At 47.1% G+C, this 15,692-nt stretch overlaps 1 long non-coding RNA gene across 2 annotated transcripts in view; it reads right to left on the bottom strand.

Annotated features, from left to right (window-relative positions):
- LOC138283355 (uncharacterized) overlaps positions 1–3,915 on the bottom strand; it is a 194,030-nt gene extending 190,115 nt beyond the window's left edge. For both annotated transcript variants that reach the window (XR_011201211.1, XR_011201212.1), the window contains exon 1: positions 3,580–3,915. This is a non-coding gene — a long non-coding RNA (uncharacterized lncRNA). The remainder of the gene's footprint in view (positions 1–3,579) is intronic.
- Between the last annotated feature and the right edge of the window lie 11,777 nt (positions 3,916–15,692).

The following is a 15,692-nucleotide window of genomic DNA, read 5'->3' as shown; positions in this document are numbered from 1 at the left end:
CAGAGTCCAGGGGTTCCTCAAAGACTTAACAGAGGCTGAAGTAGATAATACTAATGCTCTCTTTTGAGGTAGTGTGGTCGACCAGTTAGGCTTATCAGAGGGTAGTGCAAAGCATTTGTTGTACATACACAGGAGCACACACTCAACGACTAACTCCAGGGCAATTTATTTTATATAGCAAAAATATATTTTGTTATTTTATTTCTAGAACGACAAGATTCAGTTTGCAAGTAAGAACATTTGCAAGAATGTATCAAACATATGTAATAATATGTTGGGAATCCTCGTCCGGTACTCTCACGGTCAGGGGGGTCCTCCGGATTTAGGCTACAGGTGTTGTCGTGTTGGACAGGAGGAGTCAACCCAGGGTGACACTAGGTCAGAAACGCCTGAGGATCAGCTCTAGTCGGTTGGGCCACATCAACACTGGCCGTGGGCGTTGGGTGCAGAGTGGGCTGGACTCACGGATCCGGAATGGTTCTGGAGTCTTTTGCTGGAGTTTCTTTCTGGACAGGGCCGCTCTCCACTGGACATCTTGGTCTTCTGGGGTGCAGGCAGTCCTCTTGAGGCTTTTAAGAAGTTGCTGGTCCTGCAGAATGGGTTGCCTTTATGTTGCCGGGCTTCAGAAGCTGGAGATAGGGCTGGGGCCAAATTCAGTCTTCTCTGCTGGGGGTCAGCTTAACAGTCCTTCTTCTCCCTTCTTGTCTTCTTCTTGAGGTCACTGGGAATCTGACAAGCTAGGTTCAGGAGAGCCCTTAAATCCTGGATTTAGGGGCTTTACAGGGGTCAGAGGGCAGTAGCCAATGGCTACTGTCCCTGAGGATGACTACACCCTTCTGGTGTCTACTCCCTTTGGGGAGGAGGACAGAGACCTAACTTTATTGGTCCCTGTCCTCCAAACCAAGATGGAGGATTTTGCAAGGAGGGGGTCTCTCCAGATCTGGTCACCTTAGTGGTGGTCCCAGCTGAAGTGATCACTCCTCCTTGTTTCCCCTAATTTTCCACTCAGACTTGCCGTCGAAGTTTAGGATTTGTCTGAGGTGCGAGCATCTCCACTAGCTGGAGTGCCCTGGGCCACTGTAGCAAGAGGCCTAAGGCTTTGAGGCGTTACAGTTCCTGCAGGGGGAGGCGTGAAGCACCTTCACCCAGTACAGGCTTTGCTTCTGGCCACAGAGAGCACAAAGGCTCTCACCCCATGTGGTCAGACACAGTTCTGGAAGTGGCAGGCTAGCACAGACCAGTCAGTCCTGCACTAGAAGTTCAGCTAAAATACAGAAGTCATCTCTAAGAGGCTCTCTGGGAGCATTTTTTAATAAATCCAACACTGGCATCAGTGTGAGTTTATAGTGCTGAGAAGGTTAATACCAAACTTTACAGACTTCAGTGGAGCCATCATGGAGCTGTGGAGTTCGTAATGACAAACTCCCAGCCCATGTACTTTATATGGCCACACTGCACTTACAACATCTAAGAATGGACTTAAACACTGTAGGGGCATATTGCTCCTGCAGCTATGCCCTTACCTGTGGTATAGTGCACCCTGCCGTAGGGCTGTAAGGCCTGCTAGAGGGGTGACTTACCGACAGTGGTGGTTTCTGTGCATGGGCGTCGGGGCTCCGCCCCCTTTAAAAACAAAGCAATTTTTTTTTTTATTAAAAAATAATACCCTCTTGTAACTTTATAAAACAGGGGGCACTATCTCCCCCACTCACCAACACCAGCATTATTGTTGCTCGACACTGCGGACAAGTGAAGTGACGTCATGTGCTCACTTTAACTGCTCCCGTGTAGACAGGCCCAAATTGAGTCTATTTGCCGGCCTGACAATCTCACAGCCCTGAGGCCTGCGAGGTCATCAGCTCAGCAAAGACCCAGCATCAAGGCCTAGTCTCCACCCCCTGATGACGCAGAGGCCAAGTTAGCCCCGGACTTTTTTGATTCAAGCCCTGAAGCGCTTATCCTCCACTTCAATCTGGGAGTGGAGAGCATTGTCATCCCACCCTTTCCCAACTTGCCACAGGGCGCGGGTGGGACCTCACCCCGTGGCGAGCTGGGAAAGGGTATGGCAGGCGGGAAGACTCCCATCAATTTTTCACAAGAAAAACAGTCCAGTTCTAGCATCAAACGTTTGATGGATTGACTGAATGGAGGTATGTCAATATAGCCAAAGGGACAGACTAAGTTCAAAATGCAGTTACAAACAATATCTGTAATTTTAGGCAACTAATATTATGGCGACTTTTGCAGTTTTATACAGCGTAATTGTATAACACTGGGGGAATTAAGTTATTTTCCCAGAATCACAGGAGATTGAGTGGAGGCTGGGGATTGATCCTGGTTTCCGTGTTCCAAATCTGACAGCTCTAGCCGTTAGGCCTCGACTCCTCCTGTGTGTAAAATAATAACCTGCCTTTTGAGTGAGGCATTTGGTACATGAAGAACATTTTCCAGACAATGTGAATACTGATAAATCAGTTGCATGAGTAGTCTAAACAGTGCCACGTCGGCGATAGGAAACGTGGTGCGGCACATCAGAAACCCCAAAAAATATTTCACAACAAATCTTGCACATTTGAATGGACATAGAAATGTGTACGAGTCCATGCACTTCCTAACCTTACGCCCAGTGCAGATGACTATGTACTATGAGCTACAATTACATTTTCTGGTGCATTTGGGGTTGCGCCCGTGATTGCGTCCGTGATGCGCCTGAACATGTTCATGCAGAGAGGCACGTAAGCGAGTTTGACTCAAAATGCGAGCACAAAACAGCCATTGATCTACTTGACTATCCCTGTCATCTGGCGATTTTTTTTAGCCTAGTCGTTGTTCCTTAATCTTGTCTCAACAGGCACAATTGCAGTGCTGACTAAAGAAGCTCCCTGTAATGCTGCATTTGAAAAGTATTTTCAGAACTCCACCCTTGCAATTTTCTAACAATATTTTGCTTCAAAAAACAGCTTCAGTCCATCTTTCGAGCTGTGCCAGGGGTGATCACTAAGACGATATTATAAATGTATCTACGACCTAGTTTATAAATGAAACTCAGCAGTAATCTGCAGTACCAAAAACATATAAATATTGCATTAGGACAGAACTATGTAGAATATTACCACAACACTCTGAATTAGGCTCTGTGTGGGAAGAATAGATCGTGTTTCTCCACACATTTCTCAGGATATTTAGTTTTTTTTACAGCGGCAGACGCGGTTGGGATGATGAATTTTAAAAGTGAACGGGTGGAAATATCTGCTTGAATTGAATTGAATGAGCAAGCCAAGAGAGCCAAGCTGGTCTCCTTAGGGGACTTGAGGGATTTATCCTCCAGAGCACATTTTACATATTTTACTACAAATTCGGAAATCTGAAATAAACATTTAAATACGTTTGTGTTTACTTTCCATCCCCAGTGATGAGATTTACTCTGCTTACAAATCAGGTGGCAAAATATTTTGTAAGGACCGTTTTTTCAGATAAAATAGATAAAGAGATGGTTTTATTACACAAAGATTAGGACGCCTGGTAATTCATTGTCACCTTGCACATAATTTTCTGAAAAATTTATTGCATCTTTATTACCTTAGTTCTTCCATCTTGCCTCTGTTGCGCCGCGCCTCACGGCGGTGTAGTCGGATCGGGTTGCAGCAGGTGCTGCGGTCCGATTCCCGTGCTGTGGTGCCCGCCGCGCCCCCTTTTTCCGGCCACAGGTTGTTTTCGACGCTGCGGCAAGGACAGGAGCACGGAATTGGGATTCTGTTCTCGCCGCGCATTTTGCGTGGAGTACAGACTTTCCTTACATCCTTGGGCGAGTCCCCCCCACCTCTTTCTTTCCTGACGTCTTCTTGGATCTTCTTTCTTCTTTCTTCCTTCTTCTTCTCTTCCTGGGGGAAGCCATCTTGGCTATCCCATCATACTTTTCTCTCCTCTGGTTCCCTGCATGCATCTATTTCTTTCTTCCTGTAATGTTTTTTTCCTATCTGTTCTATTATTCTTTTCCCAATTTAAGATGGCAGTTGTTCCTTTTCCTGTTTCTTTCTTCCTGTTTAGGGGTACTTAAGGGCCTTGATTTTCTTTCTCCATGCGTTGCAACACTGCTTTGTGGTGATTACACTCCTGCTGGTTTTCTTTCAGACTTCCTGTTTTTCTTCTCTTGTTTTTTCCTGCTTTTTCTTGTTTTAAGTCCTGGTTTAATACTTTGATTTTTCTTGTGTCTTCCTTTTTCCCAGGGAGTTCTCATCTGGACGTTTTTTCCCTTTTGGGTTTTTCCTCAGGGACTCCTTCTGGAAGGTACAGACTGTATTGGCGTCCACTGTCAACAGCACCGTGGCTACCGGAAAGGATCCCCCCTACTTCGGCCAGAGCCGGACCTGCAAGAATCGGGGTCACACTCCATCTCCCTCTTGTCTGGACGGTAAGCCTAAACCAAGACTTGACAGATTGCAACGCCACAAACTTTGGTCGTGGTCTAGCACCATGGAGGACCCCTCGACAAGTACCCAGCAAACAAACCAGTCCATGCTCCTGACTATCCAGCAACAAGCACAAGAATTACAATAACTACGGAATGAAAATGCGGCCCTACGCCAAGCCTTGACCTCTAGGACCATTGACGTTCCCAGGGTTTCTGCCTCTACACCCCGTTTTTCGGAGGATCCTAATATGTTTAGTGAATTCCTAGATGCCCTCACAGTTTATTTTGCATTTAGACCATCACAATTCACGCAGTACAAAACCAAGGTTGGATACTTAATCACCGCGCTGTCCAGTCCAGCATTAGCCTGGGCTACTCCTTTAGTAGTATCCAACGATTCCAGACTGTCAAATTGCCCTGCATTCATTGCTGCATTCAAACAAATGTTTGAACGTCCTGGACTCAAAACTTCTGCAGAAGAAGCCTTATGCGACATCCAACAAGGAAGTCAAGATGTGTTACAATACATTACACGATTTAGACAACTGGCAGCGAAAACCTCTTGGGTAGAACGTACCCTTGTAGCCCTTTATCGAAGAGGGCTTAAAGAGGAGATCAAAGACAAACTAGTACATTTGGCAAAAGTGGAGAATCTTCAAAGTTTGATGGACTTAACTCTAGCCATAGAATATCGACTTCACGAACGGAAGATGGAAAATAAGAACATTTGCATACCATCCTCCGCAAGTTCTCGTACAGCATCTCATTGTTATGAAGAAACACGTTCTGAAACTAAAGGACCCGCGGAGGAAGAACCTATGCAAATTGACATGGCTCGTGGACCCTTATCACCTAGTGAACAAGAAACCAGACGCAGGAAAGGTCTATGTCTTTATTGTGGTGCTTCCGGTCATCTAATTTGTGGTTGTCCTATTCGCCCGGCAAGATCCTTGGGAAATGCCAGTTTCCGTCCTCTGTGAGAAGGGGGAGGACGGGATATTTCGAGATACCTTCCATCTGTTCTTCCCGGGAAGAAATAACTGCACTGTTCCTCCTACCTTCTCTCTTCTGTTTAGAAGATGGCCGTGAAGAAAAGGCTTTGGCCTTGTTGGACTGTAGGGCCAGTGGAATCGATTTAGATGAAACCTGGGCTCAGGAAAGGAAGATCCCTCTGATGTCCAAAGAGATACCAGAACAAGTCCATACAGTTGACGGTTCCCTGCTAGCCTCTTGTCCTGTTAATGATACCACCCCTACCCTGTGTTTACAATTCAGTAAGCATCAGGAATACATTTCTTTTGACTTAATCTCCTCACCAAATCATGTCATGATTCTAGGTATTCCATGGCTCACCCGGCACAACCCTTACATCAACTGGGAAACCAGGACCATCTCTCTATCCTCCCACTTCTGCCAAAAACATTGTTATTCAGCAGGAACCTATTGGTATGAGAAGGTAGCCTCTTTCTAGCCTTGTTACCCCCACTTTTGGCCTGTTTGTGAGTGTATGTCAGGGTGTTTGTCACTGTTTTCACTGTCTCACTGGGATCCTGATAGCCAGGCCTCAGTGCTCATAGTGAAAACACTATGTTTTCAGTATGGTTGTTATGTGTCACTGGGATCCTGCTGGTCAGGACCCCAGTGCTCATAGGTTTGTGGCCTATATGTATGTGTCACTGGGACCCTGTCACACAGGGCCCCAGTGCTCATAGGTGTGCATGTATATGTTCCCTGTGTGGTGCCTAACTGTCTCACTGAGGCTCTGCTAACCAGAACCTCAGTGGTTATGCTCTCTCATTACTTTCAAATTGTCACTAACAGGCTAGTGACCAATTTTACCAATTTACATTGGCTTACTGGAACACCCTTATAATTCCCTAGTATATGGTACTGAGGTACCCAGGGTATTGGGGTTCCAGGAGATCCCTATGGGCTGCAGCATTTCTTTTGCCACCCATAGGGAGCTCTGACAATTCTTACACAGGCCTGCCACTGCAGCCTGAGTGAAATAACGTCCACGTTATTTCACAGCCATTTTACACTGCACTTAAGTAACTTATAAGTCACCTATATGTCTAACCTTTACCTGGTAAAGGTTAGGTGCAAAGTTACTTAGTGTGAGGGCACCCTGGCACTAGCCAAGGTGCCCCCACATTGTTCAGAGCCAATTCCCTGAACTTTGTGAGTGCGGGGACACCATTACACGCGTGCACTACATATAGGTCACTACCTATATGTAGCTTCACCATGGTAACTCCGAATATGGCCATGTAACATGTCTATGATCATGGAATTGCCCCCTCTATACCATCCTGGCATAGTTGGCACAATCCCATGATCCCAGTGGTCTGTAGCACAGACCCTGGTACTGCCAAACTGCCCTTCCTGGGGTTTCACTGCAGCTGCTGCTGCTACCAACCCCTCAGACAGGCAGCTGCCCTCCTGGGGTCCAGCCAGGCCTGGCCCAGGATGGCAGAACAAAGAACTTCCTCTGAGAGAGGGTGTGACACCCTCTCCCTTTGGAAAATGGTGTGAAGGCAGGGGAGGAGTAGCCTCCCCCAGCCTCTGGAAATGCTTTGTTGGGCACAGAGGTGCCCAATTCTGCATAAGCCAGTCTACACCGGTTCAGGGGACCCCTTAGCCCTGCTCTGGCGCGAAACTGGACAAAGGAAAGGGGAGTGACCACTCCCCTGACCTGCACCTCCCCTGGGAGGTGTCCAGAGCTCCTCCAGTGTGCTCCAGACCTCTGCCATCTTGGAAACAGAGGTGCTGCTGGCACACTGGACTGCTCTGAGTGGCCAGTGCCACCAGGTGACGTCAGAGACTCCTGCTGATAGGCTCCTTCAGGTGTTAGTAGCCTATCCTCTCTCCTAGGTAGCCAACCCCTCTTTTCTGGCTATTTAGGGTCTCTGTCTCTGGGGAAACTTCAGATAACGAATGCATGAGCTCAGCCGAGTTCCTCTGCATCTCTCTCTTCACCTTCTGATAAGGAATCGACTGCTGACCGCGCTGGAAGCCTGCAAACCTGCAACATAGTAGCAAAGACGACTACTGCAACTCTGTAACGCTGATCCTGCCGCCTTCTCGACGGTTTTCCTGCTTGTGCATGCTGTGGGGGTAGCCTGCCTCCTCTCTGCACCAGAAGCTCCGAAGAAATCTCCCGTGGGTCGACGGAATCTTCCCCCTGCAACCGCAGGCACCAAAAAGCTGCATTACCGGTCCCTTGGGTCTCCTCTCAGCACGACGAGCGAGGTCCCTCGAATCCAGCAACTCTGTCCAAGTGGCCCCCACAGTCCAGTGACTCTTCAGTTTGGTGGAGGTAAGTCCTTGCCTCACCTCGCTGGGCTGCATTGCTGGGAACCGCGACTTTGCAGCTACTCCGGCCCCTGTGCACTTCCGGCGGAAATCCTTTGTGCACAGCCAAGCCTGGGTCCACGGCACTCTAACCTGCATTGCACGACTTTCTAAGTTGGTCTCCGGCGACGTGGGACTCCTTTGTGCAACTTCGGCGAGCACCGTTTCACGCATCCTCGTAGTGCCTGTTTCTGGCACTTCTCCGGGTGCTACCTGCTTCAGTGAGGGCTCTTTGTCTTGCTCGACGTCCCTTCTCTCTTCAGGTCCAATTTGCGACCTCCTGGTCCCTCCTGGGCCCCGGCAGCGTCCAAAAGCGCCAAATGCACGATTTGCGACTAGCAAGGCTTGTTGGCGTCCTTCCGGCGGGAAAACACTTCTGCACGACTCTCCAAGGCGAGAGGGATCCGTCCACCAAAGGGGAAGTCTCTAGCCCTTTTCGTTCCTGCAGAAACCTCAGCTTTTTCTGTACAGTCGAAGCTTCTTTGCACCCGCAGCTGGCATTTCCTGGGCATCTGCCCATCTCCGACTTGCTTGTGACTTTTGGACTTGGTCCCCTTGTTCCACAGGTACCCTAGATTGGAAATCCACAGTTGTTGCATTGCTGGTTTGTGTCTTTCCTGCATTATTCCTCTAACACGACTACTTTGTCCTTAGGGGAACTTTAGTGCACTTTGCACTCACTTTTCAGGGTCTTGGGGAGTGTTATTTTTCTAACTCTCACTATTTTCTAATAGTCCCAGCGACCCTCTACAAGGTCACATAGGTTTGGGGTCCATTCGTGGTTCGCATTCCACTTTTGGAGTATATGGTTTGTGTTGCCCCTATCCCTATGTTTCCCCATTGCATCCTATTGTAACTATACATTGTTTGCACTGTTTTCTAAGACTATACTGCATATTTTTGCTATTGTGTATATATATCTTGTGTATATTTCCTATCCTCTCACTGAGGGTACACTCTAAGATACTTTGGCATATTGTCATAAAAATAAAGTACCTTTATTTTTAGTATAACTGTGTATTGTGTTTTCTTATGATATTGTGCATATGACACTAAGTGGTACTGTGGTAGCTTCACACGTCTCCTAGTTCAGCCTAAGCTGCTCTGCTAAGCTACCATTATCTATCAGCCTAAGCTGCTAGACACCCTATACACTAATAAGGGATAACTGGGCCTGGTGCAATGTGCAAGTACCCCTTGGTACCCACTACAAGCCAGTCCAGCCTCCTACATTGGTTGTGCAGTGGTGGGATAAGTGCTTGAGACTACTTACCACTCTTGTCATTGTACTTTTCATAAGAGAAAAATATACAAAACAAGGTCAGTGTATATACACATAGCCAAAAAGTTTTGCATTTCCTCTTTTCACTCTTTTCTAAGTGCTGAAAAGTACCTCTAAACTTTCAAAAAGTTCTTAAAAGTTTAAAAAGTTTTTTCTGTCTTTCCAAAAAGTTCTGAAAACTTTTTTCTCTTTTTCTATCACTTTAACTCTCTCTAAAAATGTCTGGCACAGGCCAAAATGTTGATCTGTCCAAAATTGCATATGACAACCTTAGCTGGAAAAGAGCAAGGAGTCTCTGTATAGAGAGAGGTTTGAGTGTAGGGAAGAATCCTTCCTTGGAACTGTTACTTAATATGCTTAGAGAACAGGATAAGGCCATAGGTGCCTCATCTGTTGAAAAAGTACCTAATAGTTCTCAATCTGATTCAGGGACTCCCCCAGGAAAAGATTCAGGAAAGAAACTTCCTAGCCTGCCCATTACTAGACAATCTAGCATAGATGGTAATGATGATGAGCCACACCATATAAATAGTGTTGTCTCACATCATAGCAAAAGCATTTATTCTCACCATACTGGTAGTAATGTTTCTGTTAACCAAGCTGTTAGGGTGGCTTCTGTAAGGGACAGGTCTCCTTCTGTTCATTCCCATCATAGCTCTGTTTCTAGGAATGTCCCTCCCACCAACCCTGATGACAGAATGTTAGAGAGGGAACTCAATAAGTTGAGGGTGGAACAAACCAGACTGAAGCTTAAAAAGCAACAGCTGGAGTTGGATAGACAGTCTTTTGAATTAGAGAAGGAAAGACAGAAGTTGGGTTTAGATACCCATGGTGGCAGCAGCAGTATTCCCCATAGTCATCCTGCAAAAGAGCATGATTCCAGGAATCTGCACAAAATAGTTCCCCCTTATAAGGAGGGGGATGACATTAACAAGTGGTTTGCTGCACTTGAGAGGGCCTGTGTTGTACAGGATGTCCCTCAAAGGCAGTGGGCTGCTATCCTATGGCTATCATTTAGTGGAAAAGGTAGGGATAGGCTCCTTACTGTGAAAGAAAATGATGCCAATAATTTTACAGTTCTTAAGAATGCACTCCTGGATGGTTATGGCTTAACCACTGAACAGTACAGGATAAAGTTCAGAGAGACCAAAAAGGAGTCTTCACAAGACTGGGTTGATTTCATTGACCATTCAGTGAAGGCCTTGGAGGGGTGGTTACATGGCAGTAAAGTTACTGATTATGAAAGCCTGTATAACACAATCCTGAGAAAGCATATACTTAATAATTGTGTGTCTGATTTGTTGCACCAGTAACTGGTAGACTCTGATCTGACCTCTCCCCAAGAATTGGGAAAGAAGGCAGACAAATGGGTCAGAACAAGGGTGAACAGAAAAGTTCATACAGGGGGTGACAAAGATGGCAATAAGAAGAAAGATGGTGAAAAATCTCAAGATAAGCATGGGGATAAGGGTAAAACCAAAGATCCCACTTCAAATCTTAAACACTCTTCAGAGGGTGGGGATAAAACTAATTCTTCCTCTTCTTCCCAACCTGCACACATTAAAAAGCCTTGGTGCTTTGTGTGTAAAAATAGAGGCCATAGGCCAGGGGATAAGTCCTGTCCAGGTAAACCCCCTGAGCCTACCACCACTAATACATCAAGCTCTAGTGCCCCTAGCAGTAGTGGTACTAGTGGTGGGACTGCTGGCAACAGTCAAGCAAAGGGTGTAGTTGGGTTCACTTATGAGTCCATAGTAGAAACTGGGGTAGTCAGTCCCAAGACAGTTTCTGTCACACCTAGTGGCACTGGCCTTGCCACACTGGCTGCTTGTCCCCTTACAATGGATAAGTACAGGCAGACAGTTTCAATAAATGGTGTTGAGGCCTTGGCCTACAGGGACACAGGTGCCAGTTTCACTTTGGTGACTGAAAACCTAGTGCCTCCTGAACAACACATCATTGGACAACAGTATAAGATTATTGATGTCCATAACTCCACTAAGTTTCTTCCCTTAGCTATAATTCAGTTTAGTTGGGGTGGAGTTACTGGCCCTAAGCAGGTGGTGGTATCACCTAACTTACCTGTAGACTGTCTCTTAGGTAATGACCTAGAGGCCTCAGGTTGGGCTGATGTAGAGTTTTATGCCCATGCAGCCATGCTGGGCATCCCTGAGGAATTGTTCCCTCTCATTTCAAGTGAAATGAAAAAGCAAAGGAGAGAAGGCCTGAAAACTCAGGATCCCTCTCCATCAACAGGTAAAAAGGGTATCACAGTATCCCCTAACCACCCTACCATTCAGGATACTATTCCTGTGGTGGGAGAAACCTCTCCTGGGGTGGCACCTGTTCCAAGGGAATCATCAGCTGGCAAAGCTGGACTCCCTGAGGTGGAAGTACCTCTCTGTGGGATAACTAACATTGGTGAGAAAAACAGCACCATTTTAGTTAACATGGAGCATCCCTCCAACCCTCCCAGAGAAACTTTAGTGCAGAAACCCTGCACTACCTCACAACACTTAGGACAGCATCCCTGCCCTAGTGTGGAGCTCATAGGACAGCATCCCTGCCCTGCTCCAACTCAAGAGAAACAGCATCCCTGTTCTCTCTTCCAGCCAGATGGACAAAGTTTTTGCCCAGCTATGGCTTTTCTGAGACAGCATCCCTGTCTGGCATTTCCATCAATACAAATAGGTTCAGTGGACAATTCCCACTGCTCTAAACTAAAACTTACTGATAGAAACTCTGAAAATACATCTTCACATTGTTGCTTAGCTAAAAAACTTCAAACAGGGTGGTTTACATCCCCACAGGGAAGTAACCATATAGTGGATGATAAAGGGAGTAACCAGTCTATTGCAGAGCTACTCTCTACTTATCACCACTTAGACAATAAAGTCTCAACTGGCCAAGGTTAGCCTTATTGTCCTTCGTTTGGGGGGGGGGGGTTGTGTGAGAAGGTAGCCTCTTTCTAGCCTTGTTACCCCCACTTTTGGCCTGTTTGTGAGTGTATGTCAGGGTGTTTGTCACTGTTTTCACTGTCTCACTGTGATCCTGATAGCCAGGCCTCAGTGCTCATAGTGAAAACACTATGTTTTCAGTATGGTTGTTATGTGTCACTGGGATCCTGCTGGTCAGGACCCCAGTGCTCATAGGTTTGTGGCCTATATGTATGTGTCACTGGGACCCTGTCACACAGGGCCCCAGTGCTCATAGGTGTGCATGTATATGTTCCCTGTGTGGTGCCTAACTGTCTCACTGAGGCTCTGCTAACCAGAACCTCAGTGGTTATGCTCTCTCATTACTTTCAAATTGTCACTAACAGGCTAGTGACCAATTTTACCAATTTACATTGGCTTACTGGAACACCCTTATAATTCCCTAGTATATGGTACTGAGGTACCCAGGGTATTGGGGTTCCAGGAGATCCCTATGGGCTGCAGCATTTCTTTTGCCACCCATAGGGAGCTCTGACAATTCTTACACAGGCCTGCCACTGCAGCCTGAGTGAAATAACGTCCACGTTATTTCACAGCCATTTTACACTGCACTTAAGTAACTTATAAGTCACCTATATGTCTAACCTTTACCTGGTAAAGGTTAGGTGCAAAGTTACTTAGTGTGAGGGCACCCTGGCACTAGCCAAGGTGCCCCCACATTGTTCAGAGCCAATTCCCTGAACTTTGTGAGTGCGGGGACACCATTACACGCGTGCACTACATATAGGTCACTACCTATATGTAGCTTCACCATGGTAACTCCGAATATGGCCATGTAACATGTCTATGATCATGGAATTGCCCCCTCTATACCATCCTGGCATAGTTGGCACAATCCCATGATCCCAGTGGTCTGTAGCACAGACCCTGGTACTGCCAAACTGCCCTTCCTGGGGTTTCACTGCAGCTGCTGCTGCTACCAACCCCTCAGACAGGCAGCTGCCCTCCTGGGGTCCAGCCAGGCCTGGCCCAGGATGGCAGAACAAAGAACTTCCTCTGAGAGAGGGTGTGACACCCTCTCCCTTTGGAAAATGGTGTGAAGGCAGGGGAGGAGTAGCCTCCCCCAGCCTCTGGAAATGCTTTGTTGGGCACAGAGGTGCCCAATTCTGCATAAGCCAGTCTACACCGGTTCAGGGGACCCCTTAGCCCTGCTCTGGCACGAAACTGGACAAAGGAAAGGGGAGTGACCACTCCCCTGACCTGCACCTCCCCTGGGAGGTGTCCAGAGCTCCTCCAGTGTGCTCCAGACCTCTGCCATCTTGGAAACAGAGGTGCTGCTGGCACACTGGACTGCTCTGAGTGGCCAGTGCCAACAGGTGACGTCAGAGACTCCTGCTGATAGGCTCCTTCAGGTGTTAGTAGCCTATCCTCTCTCCTAGGTAGCCAAACCCTCTTTTCTGGCTATTTAGGGTCTCTGTCTCTGGGGAAACTTCAGATAACGAATGCTAGAGCTCAGCCGAGTTCCTCTGCATCTCTCTCTTCACCTTCTGATAAGGAATCGACTGCTGACCGCGCTGGAAGCCTGCAAACCTGCAACATAGTAGCAAAGACGACTACTGCAACTCTGTAACGCTGATCCTGCCGCCTTCTCGACTGTTTTCCTGCTTGTGCATGCTGTGGGGGTAGCCTGCCTCCTCTCTGCACCAGAAGCTCCGAAGAAATCTCCCGTGGGTCGACGGAATCTTCCCCCTGCAACCGCAGGCACCAAAAAGCTGCATTACCGGTCCCTTGGGTCTCCTCTCAGCACGACGAGCGAGGTCCCTCGAATCCAGCAACTCTGTCCAAGTGGCCCCCACAGTCCAGTGACTCTTCAGCCCAAGTTTGGTGGAGGTAAGTCCTTGCCTCACCTCGCTGGGCTGCATTGCTGGGAACCGCGACTTTGCAGCTACTCCGGCCCCTGTGCACTTCTGGTGAAAATCCTTTGTGCACAGCCAAGCCTGGGTCCACGGCACTCTAACCTGCATTGCACGACTTTCTAAGTTGGTCTCCGGCGACGTGGGACTCCTTTGTGCAACTTCGGCGAGCACTGTTTCACGCATCCTCGTAGTGCCTGTTTCTGGCACTTCTCCGGGTGCTACCTGCTTCAGTGAGGGCTCTTTGTCTTGCTCGACGTCCCTTCTCTCTTCAGGTCCAATTTGCGACCTCCTGGTCCCTCCTGGGCCCCGGCAGCGTCCAAAAACGCCAAACGCACGATTTGCAACTAGCAAGGCTTGTTGGCGTCCTTCCGGCGAGAAAACACTTCTGCACAACTCTCCATGGCAAGAGGGATCCGTCCACCAAAGGGGAAGTCTCTAGCCCTTTTCGTTCCTGCAGAAACCTCAGCTTCTTCTGTCCAGTCGAAGCTTCTTTGCACCCGCAGCTGGCATTTCCTGGGCATCTGCCCATCTCCGACTTGCTTGTGACTTTTGGACTTGGTCCCCTTGTTCCACAGGTACCCTAGATTGGAAATCCACAGTTGTTGCATTGCTGGTTTGTGTCTTTCCTGCATTATTCCTCTAACACGACTACTTTGTCCTTAGGGGAACTTTAGTGCACTTTGCACTCACTTTTCAGGGTCTTGGGGAGGGTTATTTTTCTAACTCTCACTATTTTCTAATAGTCCCAGCGACCCTCTACAAGGTCACATAGGTTTGGGGTCCATTCGTGGTTCGCATTCCACTTTTGGAGTATATGGTTTGTGTTGCCCCTATCCCTATGTTTCCCCATTGCATCCTATTGTAACTATACATTGTTTGCACTGTTTTCTAAGACTATACTGCATATTTTTGCTATTGTGTATATATATCTTGTGTATATTTCCTATCCTCTCACTGAGGGTACACTCTAAGATACTTTGGCATATTGTCATAAAAATAAAGTACCTTTATTTTTAGTATAACTGTGTATTGTGTTTTCTTATGATATTGTGCATATGACACTAAGTGGTACTGTGGTAGCTTCACACGTCTCCTAGTTCAGCCTAAGCTGCTCTGCTAAGCTACCATTATCTATCAGCCTAAGCTGCTAGACACCCTATACACTAATAAGGGATAACTGGGCCTGGTGCAAGGTGCAAGTACCCCTTGGTACCCACTACAAGCCAGTCCAGCCTCCTACAATTGGTCTCCAAAGAAAATTATGTCAAAGAAAATAAACTGTTCTAACAACTTTCTTTAAGGCGTACCGAATCACTATTTGCAGTATGCTGATGTGTTTCAAAAACATGATAAACCGGTACTTCCACCTCACAGAGAATATGATTGTGCCATTCCTATAGAATCAAATGCAGTAGTACTCTTTGGGAGGATGTGTTCCCTTAATGAACCTGAGAAGAAGATCCTCAAAGAATACCAAGAGGAGAATATACAGAGCGGTCTGATTGTTTCTTCTTCTTCTCCTGCATGGGCTCCGCTCTTTTTCGTGCCCAAGAAGACGAAAGATTTGCACCCCTGCATAGACTTTCGAGGATTAAATAAAATTACCATGAAGGATATTCTAGAAGCTGTTCGAGGAACTAAGAGATTTACCAAACTTGATTTTAGGGGAGCCTACCATCTTTTGAGAATAAAAGAAGGTGATGAATAGAAGACAGCCTTCAGAACTTCTTTTGGTCATTTTGAATATCGGGTGATGCCTTTCGGTCTTACGAATGCTCCTTCTATATTTCAGA

The sequence above is a fragment of the Pleurodeles waltl genome, chromosome 3_1 (assembly GCF_031143425.1).
Source record: "Pleurodeles waltl isolate 20211129_DDA chromosome 3_1, aPleWal1.hap1.20221129, whole genome shotgun sequence".
In the NCBI taxonomy this organism is placed as follows: Eukaryota; Metazoa; Chordata; class Amphibia; order Caudata; family Salamandridae; genus Pleurodeles; species Pleurodeles waltl.
This window is presented reverse-complemented; position numbering and strand designations above follow the sequence as displayed.